At 36.7% G+C, this 17,170-nt stretch overlaps 1 long non-coding RNA gene across 1 annotated transcript in view; it reads left to right on the top strand.

Annotated features, from left to right (window-relative positions):
- The window catches only part of LOC135321698 (uncharacterized), a 68,206-nt gene that overhangs the window by 39,388 nt on the left and 11,648 nt on the right, over window positions 1-17,170 (top strand). The window contains exon 5 of the long non-coding RNA XR_010381692.1: window positions 2,546-2,646. This is a non-coding gene — a long non-coding RNA (uncharacterized LOC135321698). The remainder of the gene's footprint in view (window positions 1-2,545; window positions 2,647-17,170) is intronic.

The following is a 17,170-nucleotide window of genomic DNA, read 5'->3' as shown; positions in this document are numbered from 1 at the left end:
TACATTATTAACACATTAAATAACAATTTCTAGCACCATTCTTTCAAATAGTGATGAGCCTAAATGTTATTTCAAGGAATCTGCAAGACTGTAATGAAATAATGAAAATAACTGTTATTTCCATTAGTAACAAAGTCACAAGTGTTGCTAATGCTTCTGAGGTTTGTTTTCTACTTTCATAATTGAAGGAAATGCTAAATTTCATTGGAAATCAAGTTTTTTTTTTCCTCGTTCAAGGTCATCAAGGTCATCAAGGTCATGAACCTTCTGGAGTTCTATCCATGGACCACTTCAGTTAAGAATTTCACCAGTTACCCTATGACTTGGTACATATGGATGAGATCTCTTCTCTAGGAATTTTTTTAATGTCAATCTTTGGGGAAAAGAAGAATCTCACATATGAAACCAGAATTTATAATGAGCACCTAAAAGAAAGGTCTTGGGACTATCACCAGGGCTTCTGTCTTAGACCTGAGAGTCTTGTCCCAAGACTTCTGGATAGTGACCAGTACATAAAACTATGCCTTGTGGACTCTAGGTCAGAAACTAGGCTCCAATGTGTTCCACATGTGTCACAACATGAGGAAACCATAAATTGTAAATAAGATTACCTTATTGTGTCCTGTTTCCCTTTTGCTGTTCCTAGACTTCTTAAAAAGTCATGTTCTTAAAAATTCAGCCTGGTTTCAGCTGAAATTAAAGGGTTAAAGGTCTGTTTCTTTCAGGATGTACTCAGGATAGCAAAACACAGCTCTTCTGCTGACTCTCCCTTGTTCCCTGGCCTGTGGCAGATGTCACTAATTGACTCTACCAATGTTTCTCACTAAACCTAGGCTTGTCCTCAAATCTTTTCAGAAAACAGCAGAAGAAAAATTAAAGTCCCTGAGGTAGCCATGACAGATCTCAATTGAGGATGAAGCCTACTCACCATCTTGGGCACCAAGGAGACCAATACCTGGGGCTTGGGATGGAGGCATTTGTGGTAAAAAGCAGGCATTCAAGTCTGGTAAAACCTTCCAAATCTCAGTCTCAGAAAAAACACTTGGAGATGAATTAAACCTCAGTTTAATTTTATTAACTTGATCAGTGAGTTTATCAAACTTGATCTTCTAATTCCCCCATACTCTGTAAAGCGTACTATAGCTCCATTACTCGTTCTCTGAGTGTTGCCCTGGAAGCAACTTCTGCAAAGGTAGCCCCATTCTCATCCCCATCTCTACTGCCATGCCTGGGCTAGGAAGCACTTTTACTGACAGATAGGTGGGGAAGAGAGACATTTTCTGATTTGGAAATCAGAACCCTAATTTCTCCATTGTAGGAGGATGGAGAAGACTGGCCATGACATTTTATAGTATATATGGGTGATTGTATTTTATAGTACAGTTTAGCAATCTTTTGAGATAACTGGGATTTATAACCTACACCAGGAACCTAACCCCACACTTATGTTATTTCATGGGAGAAACAAATAGCCAAGTTACCCAATACAAACAGATTTGTTTTGGAACTTGTTTGTAGACTGGCAACTCCTTACACTTGGTATGAAACAATATTTCTCAAATAATAACATATAACTAGTTTATAATTAGAAATTAATGGTTGTTAAGCAAAATTTCAGAAATAATAATAGCTTTTATCCATGCTTCTCGAACTACATGTGAAGGACAGTTTTCTTTGCCTTTCTAAAGTACAATGAAAATGAATTACTAGAAAATGAAGTAAAAAATGAGACATGAAAAAAACAAGCCCGAATTTTTTATTATTTGATTCAACAGATGTAAAATTATGTTGTCAAATTTCAATAACCGTTGCTAAATGCTTACTTTCAAATTTTCATAGTTATCTCACCATGGACCAGAGACAAAGCATTCACTGACCAAAAATGCTCTTTGGAGTACATAAGTGGACTGCCTTTCATAATTGTACATTTAACTCTTTAAACTTCTTTGCAGTATATTATGTGTTATATTCTCAGTAATTTGTGAAATAGGGTTTTCATGATTATTGTCATTTTATGTAATATATGCTGGGGAGTTGGTCCCTCCACATCCTTTTTATTTCCCTCCTCTCCTTACCTCTTTTTTTAAAAAAAGGAAGCAGATTCTTAGATCTTTTAACACAAAACTACATGGAGAGATGTTATAAAAGATGACTGTTATCAGTAAGCAAAAGAAAGATTTGCTTTGTAGATGGTTCACTCTAAGGGTTCTTGGAGGGTAAAGGAGACCTCCCCATAACCAAGCCACTTCCTGACAATTCCAATACGTAAAAAAGTGAAGAAATGCCATAAAATAACAGAAAAATGGTTGTATATATTTTAAATTATTTATAGTTAACAAATTAACATTCTTCAAGAAGTAGGTTAAACAATATGAACTTGCTGTTTGTAGAGGTCAAAAACAACAAATGTAAAATAGTGTTGTAATGTGTTAGTCACAAAATAATTACACATTTTGTAAAAAATATTTATTCCTGGTTTATTACAGGAGGAGTGGTCCAGTAATGGAATTCAAATTTAAAATGAATGAGTTTTTTTAAATTCTAGGTAAGAGCAAGAAAGAGGAAGAAGTGAAACCTGTGTTTGCATTCTAATGTTCTTGTCTGTGAAGAAAGCAGAGATATTGGATAACTTTAAATTTTCTTAAGGTAAGATGCTAAAAGAAAAACAACACTGGATAAGTTAAAAAAAAAAAACGAGGAAGTTTTTTCAGTTGTGTGGATGTATCTCTAGGACATTCGAAAAAGCAGTTTTGTTGGAGATAATGTTGGAAGTCAACCAGGTCGCCCACTAGACCCAAGCCTCTTTCTACAGAGAGTTGTAGCATTTACTACCTCTTTTCCAAGAGCAGTTGGTCCCTGGTTGGAGAGGACAGAGGGGTAGCAAATCCTGGGAGAGAGAAAAGCTGGGGAGACCAGCAACAAAACTCCCAATCTCCTTCAGAGGCTGTGTATGGTCTGGACTCTATGGAGGAAATAAAGATATGTTCTGCCCATTCTAGAAAATGCTCACATGTTTTCCATTGTCTAATAGCAATAATGTTTCTGGTTATCTATAAATAAATCATAGTGAAACCTCTTTCAGAGTAACTACCTCAGCTATTATTTATTGAACATTTCCTATTCCAACACACTTTTCATACACGACCTCATTGAATTTCCATAATAGGCATTTAAATTAGTTACTGGTATTATCTCCAATTTATAAGTGATGAAACTGAGGCCAGAAGTTAATAACTCATGCAGGGTTACATACCTGGAAAATGGTGAAACCAGGGTCCAAAATAAGAAAAATTCGTATTAAGACCCCATTGCCACCCCTGATATATCTTTTAATTGTCAAGTTAAAACTTTTTTTGTTCATTTGCTATTTATGGTAAGAGCAGAGATGAGTGAGATGTAGCAAGAGTTGTAGAAAATGATCTCACGTCAGCTTTCCTGAAAGAATGTCTTTAAAATTGGGTTACCTTTTATACTTTTCCTCTGCCTGCTAGCATTACTTCACTTCACATTTATTGAGTATGTTCTCCATCTCCAGGCAATTACTGGGAATTCAAAATAAAGGAGGCATACAGTCCTGCCTTGGTGGCAGTCATAGTCTAATGGGAGAAGGAGGCACCTGAACAAACGTGCGCAATGTTACGTTTCAAGGGCTAACACCTTAAAGCCTTTTAAGGAAGGGAGAAACAGTCATGTTTCACAAAGGTCACTGATGGCTGTGGGAGAGAGATTTGGGTGGAGCCTACTTCTCAAGTGTCCTTGAGAGAAGCTGTGAACAAGGCTGAGGCAGTGGGGAAGGAGGACAAGGAGCAGATTTAAGGAATTTCAGAGACTAAGCAGGTGGGATTGAGTGACTGATAAGATGTGGGGGGAAGGAGGAGTTGAGGATGACTTGGGTGAATGGAGATAAACTAACTGGAATGGGAGAGGCACAGATTAGGGTGGCATGGACAGGGGAAGATTGATGAGCACATCTGATGTGCTCCAATCTCAGAAGGCAATTGCAGACTAGTTTCTAGTGCTCGGGAGCGAGGTCTTATCTGGACACAAAGACTTGACGTTCACTAGCAGAAGAGCACAGCAGGCTGCCAAGAGGACCCTCCGGAAGATTTGAAGTTGCAGCCTGAAGTGCAGTGATGTATGTAAAAGTCCTAAGTGGCTAGGAAGCAGGTTGACAAGTGGGAAGTGGGATGGAGAGCCAGGAATTGAACTGAGCTTTGGGATCACGTTAAAATAGGGAAGGCAGGTACTGGCATAGAGGTGGCCATTTCCTTTTCTCCTGAATCTGAATGTGGCCTTGAAGTTCTGCATATCCTCTTGCTCCAGGCAGTCATTCCCTGACCAAAGAAAATGAAACCTGTTTGCTATCCCTTTATAGGGACTGGGAACAATGGATGGTGGAGGTGGTGGAGGATTAGAAAGAAATCTCCAGAGTTATCTGTGCTTGGCATAAGACAGCTTTCTCCTGGCCTCTGTACTTCCACTGGCAAGAGTGACAAGGGAGCCCTGGAGAAACCCACTGCCTCACCTCTAATATCTGTACAATCTCATTAGGCCTTTGATCCCTATGTTATGTGGTCACTGTGAGAAGCCCAGGCTCCCTAGTCAACCTTCATCCTCCAGATTCTTCCCATAGGGCTGGGTCCCTTCTCCCATCTCCCTATCTTCTCCCACCCCCAAATAACAAAACACTTGTTTTGTCCTCTGAAACTCATAGTCAATCATTAACAAAACCCCCTATATTCTCAAATATCTTCTTTAAATATTCTCTTCAACTTCCTTTGTGATCTATAGTCCTCCAACTGCAGGACACTTCCCATCTGTAGCTTCTGGCTTCTAGCTCCTGGCTCACAATCATTCCCTTTTACGCTACACCGCCAAAATGCTTGGTGATTTTAACATCCTCGTGTGTAACCTTTCCAGACTCACCTTTTCAGCTTCTCCATCACCTTTCCTCCAGTGACCCTGTCTCCACCCTACTTTGCCGCCTACTCCTATGACTATACTTTGAGATTTTGCCATTACCAGTAATCACATCGACTTCTAAAATCTCAGTTTTAAGATTTTATTTTCCAGCCACCATCTCTGATCTTTTAGTTCATACCTTTTGGTGCTCCACTTTTTGACAATTCTTTGACCTGGTTTGAGGTCTGACACCTTTTTAAAACGGTTGCCTTTCACCCCACACTCTATTTAATTCCACTTTGCATAGTGCTGATTCTCAGTTTTACTGAAATTGCATATATATAAATCCAGCTTTAGTAGATTTGTTTTTGCTAAGTTCTGAGGGCGACCATATACTCTTATCTAGTAAGAACTATTGAAAACAATTTTGGTAATTTCTTCAAATCGGTGAGTTTTCTGAAAAATGCATGATTTCTTCCTTTGAGTGCCCTTTCCTGCCATTTATTCTTTGTTCTGGTGAACAGCTTTGACTCATGCAGGCTGACAAAAAGGAGTGCAAGTGATAGAACTGGGCCTGCCACAGGAAACAAAGCAAGAGTCTCATGGTGGATTTCGGTTTCAGACGAGAGACTCAAAGCCCATTCAAAGAAACATCCGAGGAACAGAAGTAAAGATTAGCAGATAATCAGATTCTGAGGCTAGTCCTTGACATTGTTGGGGACATCATGAACCTGACTGCAGCATTTTAACAAGTGGAAGCTGAAAGCAACCGCTGCTAGGGTCAGAGAACGGACAGCGATGGGCGGTGGGAGAGGTCAAGAAATTTCTTCACAGGGGTAACGTTATAAGGACCAGGAAACTTCTCACTCAGTTGATGCTTCTGTTTCCAGGGACTCCATCCCCTTTGCTAATGAACTATGTGTGTACAGCACAGACAAGCAGGAATAATTTAGGTTTTATTTGATATATTTTATTTTAGGAGAATAGACATGAGAGTCTTAAGGAATTGCTTTTGGAGACCTGTTTCATTTTCTGCCTTTAATTTATTTTTGCTGCAAGTGGTGTTTTATTATTATTATCATTATTTCTTTTTAAGTCTGTGCATTTTCTTTTCATTATTTTATATTTCACAGAAGCTCTGGAGCTTTAATTTACCTGGGTGCCTTAGGGGAAAGATGAGCTCACTTTTGGTGTGGGAGTTATGGGCAGGTCTATTGCTTATTTCACGTTCAGATAGTGCTTATCATCTATGTTTACTTAATATTTTATGACTTTAAAACATAATGACTGTTTACATGAAATATGATTAATTGCAGAGATGGAAAGGGGGATGCTAAATTAAGTCCTCAGTGTTCTTTGTAGCCTTATATTTAATTTCCAAATACCTCTTTTACATTCCAAAATTTAAAAATAAATCTTGTGACTCTTCTAAGTGAGAAGAAATTGAAGTTACTTGAGTATCTTAAAAGTATAAAATGAAGCCAATTCTTGCAACATGAGGCACTGCATAGAGGCCCGTAAGTCATGAGAAATCACAAGAGTTTGTCTGGCAGGCCACTGGAATAATCAAAAATTCCTGGTGGAGGAAATTAGAATTGACATTGAGGAGCACACAGGAGGAAGAGATGAATGGGGACACTGGGCTTGTGGGGCCAGAGCCTCTGTTCAGACTCCAGATTGGTTGATTGTCCATGAGTGCTGACAGCTGAACTCCTCCAAACCCAAGGGCAGCTCTGGAGCTGACCTGGGATGGCAGTTGTCCTCATCACCCCAAGGGTTACAGAAGAACTCACATAGGCTATCTCCTAAACCTTTGGTAAGCAATTTCTTTCTACCACCAAAGAGGGAAACAGCAGTTTCCCTGCTTACATGAAATTTGTGTGTTTTGTTGGTTTTAGGTTGGTGTGGCCACATACTGCGTTAGTGTTTGCTAATTCTACACCTGTTATTAACTAGAAAAGAAATCCTCTTCAACATTGAGGAAACCATTCAAAGTTTAAAGGAATTAGAGAGTGATACTGAGGAAAATTGGGAGTGAACAACTTAGATAAAATCAGTGGTAGATAGACGGATAGAGAGATGCATGTTTAAAGAGGTAGATAATGAATCTCAGAGTCCACTGGAAGACATAGAAACATCCTTAGAGGTCTTCATTTCTTCTTCATGCCTGGTGTCAATAGTGTGTAATGCACATGATGGCCTCCTGGGTGTCCCCAGACCTCCAAATTTTGGGGTTATCTTTCTCTTTAATATGTTTTTTAACTTCCTCAAACCCCGTCTCATATGATCTACTGCTCCAAATCTTTCCAAAGATTCCTTGGCATGAAGTTCAGGGGCTTGGATCAGCCTTCTTTCTTGCTTACTTGGAATTCTCCACCTCTGCTCTGTGTCTTATTTCCTGTGTCTCTTCCCTTCCCTCCACCCTATATTATGCAACTCTCTTCCCTTTCCTTTAATGATCTACAAAGAACCATTAAGGCAATTAACACACGTGCCACTGAAGATTCTGGTAGATGGGGGATGGAGGAGAGCCAATCACAGCACAGTCAAATAAACAGTATAAAAGGAAGTATTAAGTATCTTTGTTCTCCCTCTCCTTGTTCTAGCTCCCAGTCATCTTCATCACTGGATTTCTTTCTAGTCCTTCTTCCTCCTTGTGCGCAGTTGTCTCACCATTTTGCTGGGCCATCGATCCATTTCGCCAGCATCTCTTTCCCTCTGGGGTTTCCAAGGGCAAAACCAGAATTCTCCATGTTTTCTTATTGTTCCTGGAGATCATCAGAGGATGTTTCTCTGTAAATAATCCCAACTGGCCTTTCAATAATTAATTGTACCTAACATCCTAACTGTGTGGAAACAAGTGGTCTTTATTGCCACCATCCCTAGATACTGCCCTCTGGTGGTGTGGCAGGAGAGAGCCACTGCTCACCTGGGGAATCCTGCATAGTTGAGTTATGCCCAGCCGTTGGGCATCTCACCTGAACAGCCTGAGACTCTCTTTCTTCTGAGGCTTAACATGTAGGAGCAAAGGAGAGTTGGATCATATCATTCAGCTCCTGGTTCTGGTTTCCAGGTCTCCTGGGCTTGGCATGAAGTTTTTACATGTCATTTTAGCAAGGAGTTTTGTAATCCTATCAGATATTACTAAAGCCTTCACTAGGGAAGACAATATACATTACTGACCTATTTCTTAAGAAAAATAGTAAGAAATAAAATTTAAAACCATGTAATTTTACAGGCTAATAAACTTTTCTAAGCATAAGTTTTTAATAGATAGCAATAATTTAAATTAAATATCTCATCTTCCAAAAACCTTTGTATACAAGCTCCAGTGATGCCACTTTATTTTGCCTATTGTTCTTCAAGATAGGATGATAATTTTGAAAGGACTTTGATCCAAGGACACTCCACTTCAATATTAGAATCCTCCCAGTTTTGCTCTAGCATGAAATCTTTATGCTAAGGATTTTAGCTTTCTCTCTATTCTGCCTTCTCTTCCAGGCCATGACTCAATATCTTGTCATTTCACACCCAACCTGGCTGCAGGTTCTTTTCTAGCAAACAAGAGTCTTAACTACTCAGGAGGAATTCTACCTTTTGCTCTTTGAAAATAGGTTTTTTTCTCTAGGTTATACTTGGAAAATATGGCCTTGTATGTCAGTAACTCCCCACCCCAGAGCCCTTTTTTCAAGCATGCTTTCCTACTTTCATTGATATTCCCTAAACCATTATAGGATGTTTTACCCCTTGCCTTCGTAATATTGACAAATACAACAAAACTCTCAACATGAGTACCAAAATTATATTCTGAGTCTTGTTTGTATTTTTTTAGTTTTACCTTTTGTTTATATAAAGCCTCTCAAGTAAGAACGTGGTTGGAAACAGTAGTGCTAGGAAAATGACTCTGTGTTAGTATGAAAGGGACAAGATTAACTCCTTCTGACAGACTCCTTTTGAGACACAATATAGAGTCAAAAGTATGTCAACCCCTGATTATTGAACCCAAATGCGTACATATGACCTGACAAAGGATTTTCTTTAATTCATTTTTACTTATACAAGCGACACATGAATGCTCTCACACGCAAAATATTTAACAGTTACTGATAAAATTTTCCTGCCCTTTTCCAAGGGAAAACACTTTTCTTAGTTTTGTATATATTCTTTTTGTTGTCTATTATTTCCTTATATGAGAACCTATAGAAAATTATGGGATTATTGTGTGAGTATGTGTTTACTAAACAATATTGTCAACTAGGTTTTTTCTTTTTTCACTTTAATTTTTTTTTACTGAAGTATAGTCAATTTATAATGTGTCAGTTTCTGGTGTACACCATAATTTTGTCATATGTGAACATACATATATTGATTTTCATATTATTTTTCATTATAGTTTACTACAAGATATTGAATATATTCCCTGTGCTATACAGAAGAAACTTATTTATCTATTTTATATATAATAGTATCTTAAATCTCAAAATCCTAATTTATCCCTCCCCACTGCCTCTTCCCCCTGGTAACCATAAGTTTGTTTCTATGTCTAGGAGTCTGTTTTGTAAATAAGTTCACTTGTGCCTTTTTTTTTTTTTTTAAGATTCCACATATGATTGATATCATATGGTATTTGTCTTTCTCCTTCTGGCTTACTTCATTTAGAATGACAATTTCCAGGTCCATCTATGTTGCTGCAAATGGCATTATTTTATTCTTTTTATGGCTGAGTAGTATTCCATTGTATAAATATACCACAGCTTCTTTAGCCAGTCATCTGTTAACGGGCATTTAGGTTGCTTCTATGTCTTAGCTATTGTAAATAGTGCTGCTATGAACATTGGGGTGCATGTGTCTTTTGTAATTGGAGTTTCCTCTGGATATATGCCCAAGAGTGAGATTGCTGGATCATATGGTAAGTCTATTTTTAGTCTTTTGAGGAATCTCCATACTGTTTTCCATAATGGCTGCTCCAAACTGCATTCCCACCAACAGTGTAGGAGGGTTCCCTTTTCTCTACACCCTCTCCAGCATTTATTGTTTGTGGACTTTTTAATGATGGCCATTCTGACTGGTGTGAGGTGATAACTCATTGTAACTTTGATTTTCATTTCTCTGATCATTAGTCATATTGAGCATTTTTTCATGTGCCTATTGGCCATTTGTATGCCTTCATTGGAGAATTGCTTGTTTAGGTCTTCTGCCCATTTTTGTATTGCATTGTTTTGTTGTTGTTGTTGTTGTTAAGTTTCATGAATTGTTTATATATTCTGGAAACTAAGACCTTGACAGTCTCATCTTTTGCAAATATTTTCTCCCATTCTGTAGGTTTTCTTTTTATTTTGCTTATGATTTCTTTTATTTTGCAGAAGCATGTAAGTTAATTAGGTCCTATTTGTTTACTTTTGCTTTTATTTCTATTGCCTGGGTGGACAGCCCTAGGAGAACATTGCTAAGATGTATATCAGAAGGTGTTTTGTCTATGTTTTCTTCTAAAAGTTTTATAGTGTTTTGTCTTATGTTTAAGTCTTTAAGCCATTTTGAGTTTATTTTTGTGTGAGGGAGTGTTCTAACTTCACTGATTTATGTGTGGCTGTCCAGTTTTCCCAACACCACTTGCTGAAGAGACTCTTTTCTCCATTGTATATTCTTGCCTCCTTTTTTGAAGATTAATTGACCGTATGTATGTGGGTTTATTTCTGAGCTCTCTAGTCCATACCATTGATTCATATGTCTGTTTTTGTGCCAATACCATGCTGTTTTGAATACTGTAGCGCTGTAGTATTGTATGAAGTCTGAGAGGGTTATTCCTCCAACTTCATTCTTTTTCTTCAATATTGCTTTTACAATTCTAGGTCTTTTGCGATTCCATATAAATTTTAGGATTATTTGTCCTAGTTATGTGAAAAATGTCTTGGGTAATTTCATAGGGATCACATTAAATCTATAGATTGCTTTGGATAGTATGGCCATTTTAGCAATATTAATTCTTCCAATCCAAGAGTGTGGGATATCTTTCCATTTCTTTAAGTCATCTTTAATTTCCTTAATCAATGTTTTGTAGTTTTCTGGGTATAAGTCTTTCACCTCCTTGGTTAGATTTATTCCTAAGTATTTTATTTTGGGGGGTGAGATTTTAAACGGAATTGTTTGTTTACTTTCCTTTTCAGAAATTTCATTGTTAGTGTAAAGAAATGTAACTGATTTCTGTATGTTAGTCTTGTATCCTACTACCTTGCCGAATTCTTTTATCAGCTCTAGTAGTTTTTGTGTGGAGCCTTTAGAGTTTTCTATGTACAGTACCATGTCATCTGCATATAGTTACAATTTTACCTCTTTTCTTCCAATTTGGATCCTTTTAATTTTTTTTTCTTGTCTGATTTCTGTGACTAGGACTTCCAACACTATGTTGAATAAAAGTGGTGAGAGTGGGTGTCTTGTGCTAGATTTTAGCAGGAAGGCTTTCAACTTTTCACTGTTGAGTATTATGTTGACTGTGGATTTGCCATAAATAGCTTTTATTATGTTAAAATACATTCCCTCTATACCCACTTAAGTTAGATTTTTTATCATAAATCGGTGTTGAATTTTTTCAAATGCTTTTTCTGCATCTATTGAGATGATCATGTCATTTTTGTCCTTTCATTTTTTAATGTGGTATATCACATTGATTGATTTGCATGTCATCCTTGTTTCCCTGGGATGAATCCAACTTGATCATAGTGTATGATCTTTTTTATGTGTTGTTGGATCCTGTTTGCTAATATTTTGTTAAGGATTTTTCCATGAATGTTCATCAATGATACTGGCCTGTAATTTTCTTTTTTGGTAGTATCTTTGTCTGGTTTTGGTATCAGGATGATGGTGGCTTCATAGAAGGAGTTTGGGAATATTCCTTCCTCTTCAATCTTTTGGAAGAGTTTGATAAGGATTGGTGTGAGTTCTTTATATGTTTAGTAGAACTCCCCAGTGAAACCATGTGGTCCTGGACTTTTGTTTTTAGGGAGGTTATTTTTTTTTAATTGCTGATTCTATTTCACTTCTGAGTGAGCTATCTGTTTAAATTACTTATTTCTTCTTGATTCAGTTTTGGTGGACTGTATGTTTCTAGAAACTTGTTCATTTCTTCTAGGTTGTCCAGTTTGTTGCCATATAGTTGTTCATAGTATTCTCTTATTTTTTTTGTATTTCTGTGGTGTTGGTTATAATTTCTCCATTTCCTTTTTTATTTTATTTATTTGTGTCCTCTCCGTTTTCTTCTTGGTGAACCTGGACAGAGCTTTGTCAATTTTGTTTACTCTTTCAAAAAACCAGCTCTTAGTTTGGTTGATTTTTTTCTATTGTTTTTAAATCTCTTTTTTATTTATTTCCTCTCTGATCTTTACGATTTCTTTCCTTCTGCTGACTTTAGGTTTTGTTTGTTCTTCTTTTTCTAATTCTTTTAGTTGGTAGATTAGGTTGTTTGAGATTGTTCTTGTTTTTTGAGGAAGGCCTGTATTGTTATGAACTTCCCTCTTAGGACTGCTTTTGCTGCATCCCATAGATTTTTGTGTGGTTGTATTTTCATTGTCATTTGTCTCAAGGTATTTTTAAAAATTTATTCTCTTATTTCATTGTTGACCCATTGCTTTTTTAGTAGCATGTTGTTTAGTCTCCATGCAGTTGTTTTTTGTTTTTTTTTTTTTTCCTGTGGTTGATTTCTGGTTTCATGCTATTGTGTTCAAAAAAGATGCCTGAAATAATTTCTATCCTCTTAAATGTGATAACTCATGAATTACAAATAAAGTAAACATGAAATTATAAAAGAAGACATACAAATCACTGAGAGTGGGAGAGGGAGGCAGGGAAATATAGAATATTTTTTTCTTTCTTTTTTAAATTTTTTTAACAGTAGGATGGGTTTGAGATCATGTTACTATCAGTTTAATAAAAACAGTTATAGTAATGGGTTGATAGATTTACAAAAAAGGGTAACCACAAGCCAAAAATTTACAAAGGAGTCACAAAAATTAAATAAAATCCATGATAATACAAAGGAAAATTACCAAACCACAAAAGGAAGAAGAAAGGAACAAAGAGGATATACCAATTCAACTGCAAAGATAAGTTCAAAATAGCAATAAACACACATCTATCATTAATTACTGTAAATGTTAATGGACTAAATGGTCCAGTCAAAAGACACAGAGTGGCAGACTGGATAATAAAGCAAGAACCTTCAATATGCTGCATACAAGAGACCCACTTTAGGGAGAAGGACACATATAGATTGAGAGTGAAAGGATGGAAAAGGATATTCCATGCAAATGGAAAAGCCAAAAAAGCAGGTGTTGCAGTACTGATTTCAGACAAAATAGACTTTAAAACAAAGGCCATAAAGAAAGATAAAGAAGGACATTTTATAATGATTAAAGGAGTGATACAAGATGAGGATATTACACTCGTTAATATATATGCACCCAATATAGGAGCACCTAAGTACATACAAGAATTACTAACAGAGATAAAGGGGGATATTGATGGGAATACAATCATAGTTGGAGACTTTAACACTGCATTAACATCACTAAACAGATCTTCCAGACAGAAAATAAACAAGGCAACAGAGAAATTAAATACTACAATAGAAAAACTAGATTTGGTGGATATTTTCAGAGCATTACACCCCCCAAAATAGGATATACATTCTTTTCAAGTGCACATGGAACATTTTCCAGGATTGATCATGTACTTGGGCACAAAAGAAACCTCAACAATTTTAAGAAGATAGAAATTATCTCAAGCATCTTTACTGACCACAATGCCATGAAACTGGAAATCAACAACAGAGAAACAAAGGAGAAAAAAAGGAAAGCATGGAGATTAAACAATATGTTATTGAAAAAACAATGGATCAATGAGGAAATCAAAGCTGAAATTAAAAAATACCTTGAGACAAATGATAATGAAAGCACAACCACTCAAAACCTATGGGACACAGCAAAGGCAGTGCTAAGAGGGAAGTTTATAGCGATACAGGCCTTCCTCAAAAAAGGAGAACAATCTCAAATAAACAATTTAGCCCACCACCTGAATGAATTAGAAAAAGAAGAACAAAAAGCCCCAAAAAGCAGCAGAAGGAAGGAAATAATAAAGATCAGAGGGGAATTAAATACAATAGAGATTAACAAGACCATAGAAAAAATCAACCAAACCAAAAGCTGGTTTTTTGAAAAAGTAAATAAAATCGACAAACCTCTGGCCAAACTCACAAAGAAGAAAAAAGTGAGAGCACAAATTAGCAAAATAAGAAAGGAAAATGGAGAAATTACAACAAACAAAATAGAAATACAGAATATCATACGAGAATATTATGAAAAACTATATGGAACCAAACTGGATAACCTAGAGGAGATGGACAAGTTTCTGGAAACATACTGTCCACCAAAACTGAATCAAGAAGAATCTGAATGCTTGAACAATCCGATCACTAGAAAGGAAATAGAAATAGCAATTAAAAACCTCCCTACAAATAAAAGTCCAGGACCGGACGGCTTCACCAGGGAATTCTACCAAACATACAAAGAAGAACTCATACCAGTCCTTCTCAAACTCTCCCAGACGATTGAAAAGGAGGGAATACTCCCAAACTCATTCTATGAAGCCACCATCACCCTGATACCAAAACCAGGCAAAGACACTACAAAAAAAGAGAATTATAGGCCAATATCACTGATGAACATAGACACCTAAATCCTCACCAAAATTTTAGCAAATAGAATCCAACAACACATAAAAAAGATTATACATCATGACCAAGTGGGGTTCATCCCAGGGACACAAGGCTGGTTCAACATACGCAAATCAATCAGTGTAATACATCACATCAACAAGAGAAAGGACGAAAACCACATGATCATCTCAATCGATGCAGAAAAAGCATTTGATAAAATTCAACACCCATTTATGATAAAAACTCTCGCCAAAGTGGGTATAGAGGGAACATATCTCAACATAATAAAAGCTATATATGACAAACCTACAGCCAGCATAGTACTCAACGGTGAAAAACTCAAAAGCTTCCCACTAAAATCTGGGACAAGACAAGGATGCCCACTATCACCACTCCTATTCAACATAGTCCTGGAAGTCCTAGCCACAGCAGTCAGGCAAGAGAAAGAAATAAAAGGGATCCAAATTGGAAAAGAAGAGGTAAAAGTGTCATTATATGCTGATGACATGTTACTATATATAGAAAACCCTAAAAGGTCCACACAAAAGCTACTAGAGCTGATTGAAGAATTCAGCAAGGTAGCAGGTTACAAAATTAACGTTCAAAAATCAGTTGCATTTCTTTACACTAACGATAAATCAACAGAAGAAGAAAGTAAAGAAACAATCCCCTTTAAAATAGCACCCAAAGTAATAAAATATCTGGGAATAAATCTAACCAAGGAGGTGAAAGAATTATACACAGAAAACTATAAACCACTGATGAAGAAAATTAAAGAAGACTTTAAAAAATGGAAAGATATTCCATGCTCTTGGATTGGAAGAATCAATATTGTTAAAATGGTCACACTGCCCAAGGCAATCTACAGATTTAATGCAATCCCTATCCAATTACCCAGGACATATTTCACAGAACTAGAACAAATCATAATAAAATTCATATGGAACCATCAAAGACCTAGAATTGCCAAAGCATTACTGAAGAGAAAGAAAGAGCTGGAGGAATAACTCTCCCAGACTTCAGACAATACTATAGAGCTACAGTCATCAAGACAGCATGGTATTGGTACCAAAACAGACATATAGACCAATGGAACAGAATAGAGAGCCCAGAAATGAACCCACAAACTTTTGGTCAACTCATCTTTGACAAAGGAGGCAAGAATATACATTGGAATAAAGACAGTCTCTTCAGCAAATGGTGTTGGGAAAACTGGACAGCAGCATGTAAAACAATGAAACTAGAACACTCCCTTACACCATATACAAAAATCAACTCAAAATGGATTAAAGACTTAAACATAAGACAAGATACAATAAACCTCCTAGAGGAAAACATAGGCAAAACATTATCTGACATACATCTAAAAAATTTTCTCCTAGAAGAAATAAAAGCAAGAATAAACAAATGGGACCTAATGAAACTTATAAGCTTCTGCACAGCAAAGGAAACCAGAAATAAAACAAGAAGAAAACCTACGGAATGAGAGAAAATTTTTGCAAGTGAAACCGACAAAGGCTTGATCTCCAGAATATATAAGCAGCTCATACGACTCAATAAGAAAAAAATAAACAACCCAATCCAAAAATGGGCAAAGACCTAAACAAGCAATTCTCCAAGGAAGACATGCAAATGATCAAAAAGCACATGAAAAAATGCTCAATATCACTAATTATCAGATAAATGCAAATCAAAACTACAATGAGGTATCACCTCACACCAGTCAGAATGGCCATCATTCAAAAATCCACAAATGACAAATGCTGGAGAGGCTGTGGAGAAAGGGGAACCCTCCTACACTGCTGGTGGGAATGCAGTTTGGTGCAGCCACTATGAAAAACAGTATGGAGATTCCTCAAAAGACTAGGAATAGACTTACCATATGACCCAGGAATCCCACTCCTGGGCTTGTATCCAGAAGGAAATCTACTTCAGGATGACACCTGCACCCCAATGTTCATAGCAGCACTATTTACAATAGCCAAAACATGGAAACAGCCTAAATGTCCATCAACAGGTGACTGGATAAAGAAGAAGTGGTATATTTATACAATGGAATACTACTCAGCCATAAAAACCGACAACATAATGCCATTTGCAGCAACATGGATGTTACTGGAGAATGTCATTCTAAGTGAAGTAAGCCAGAAAGAGAAAGAAAAATACCATATGAGATCGCTCATATGTGGAATCTAAAAAACAAAAACAAAAACAAACAAACAAACAAAAACAAAGCGTAAATAAAGGACAGAAATAGACTCACAGACAGAGAATACAGACTTGTGGTTACCAGGGGGGTGGAGGGTGGGAAGGGATAGACTGGGATTTCAAAATTGTAGAATAGACTACACTGTATAGCACAGGGAAATATACACAAAATGTTATGATAACTCGCAGAGAAAAAAATGTGACAATGAGTGTGTATATGTCCATGAATAACTGAAAAATTGTGCTGAACACTGGAATTTGACACAACATTGTAAAATGATTATAAATCAATAAAAAATGTTAAAAAAAAAAAAAAAAAAAGAATGTCCTGGATGATCAGGCTTCTGTGAATTC

Source organism: Camelus dromedarius, chromosome 7 (assembly GCF_036321535.1).
Source record: "Camelus dromedarius isolate mCamDro1 chromosome 7, mCamDro1.pat, whole genome shotgun sequence".
Classification (NCBI taxonomy): domain Eukaryota; kingdom Metazoa; phylum Chordata; class Mammalia; order Artiodactyla; family Camelidae; genus Camelus; species Camelus dromedarius.
This window is presented reverse-complemented; position numbering and strand designations above follow the sequence as displayed.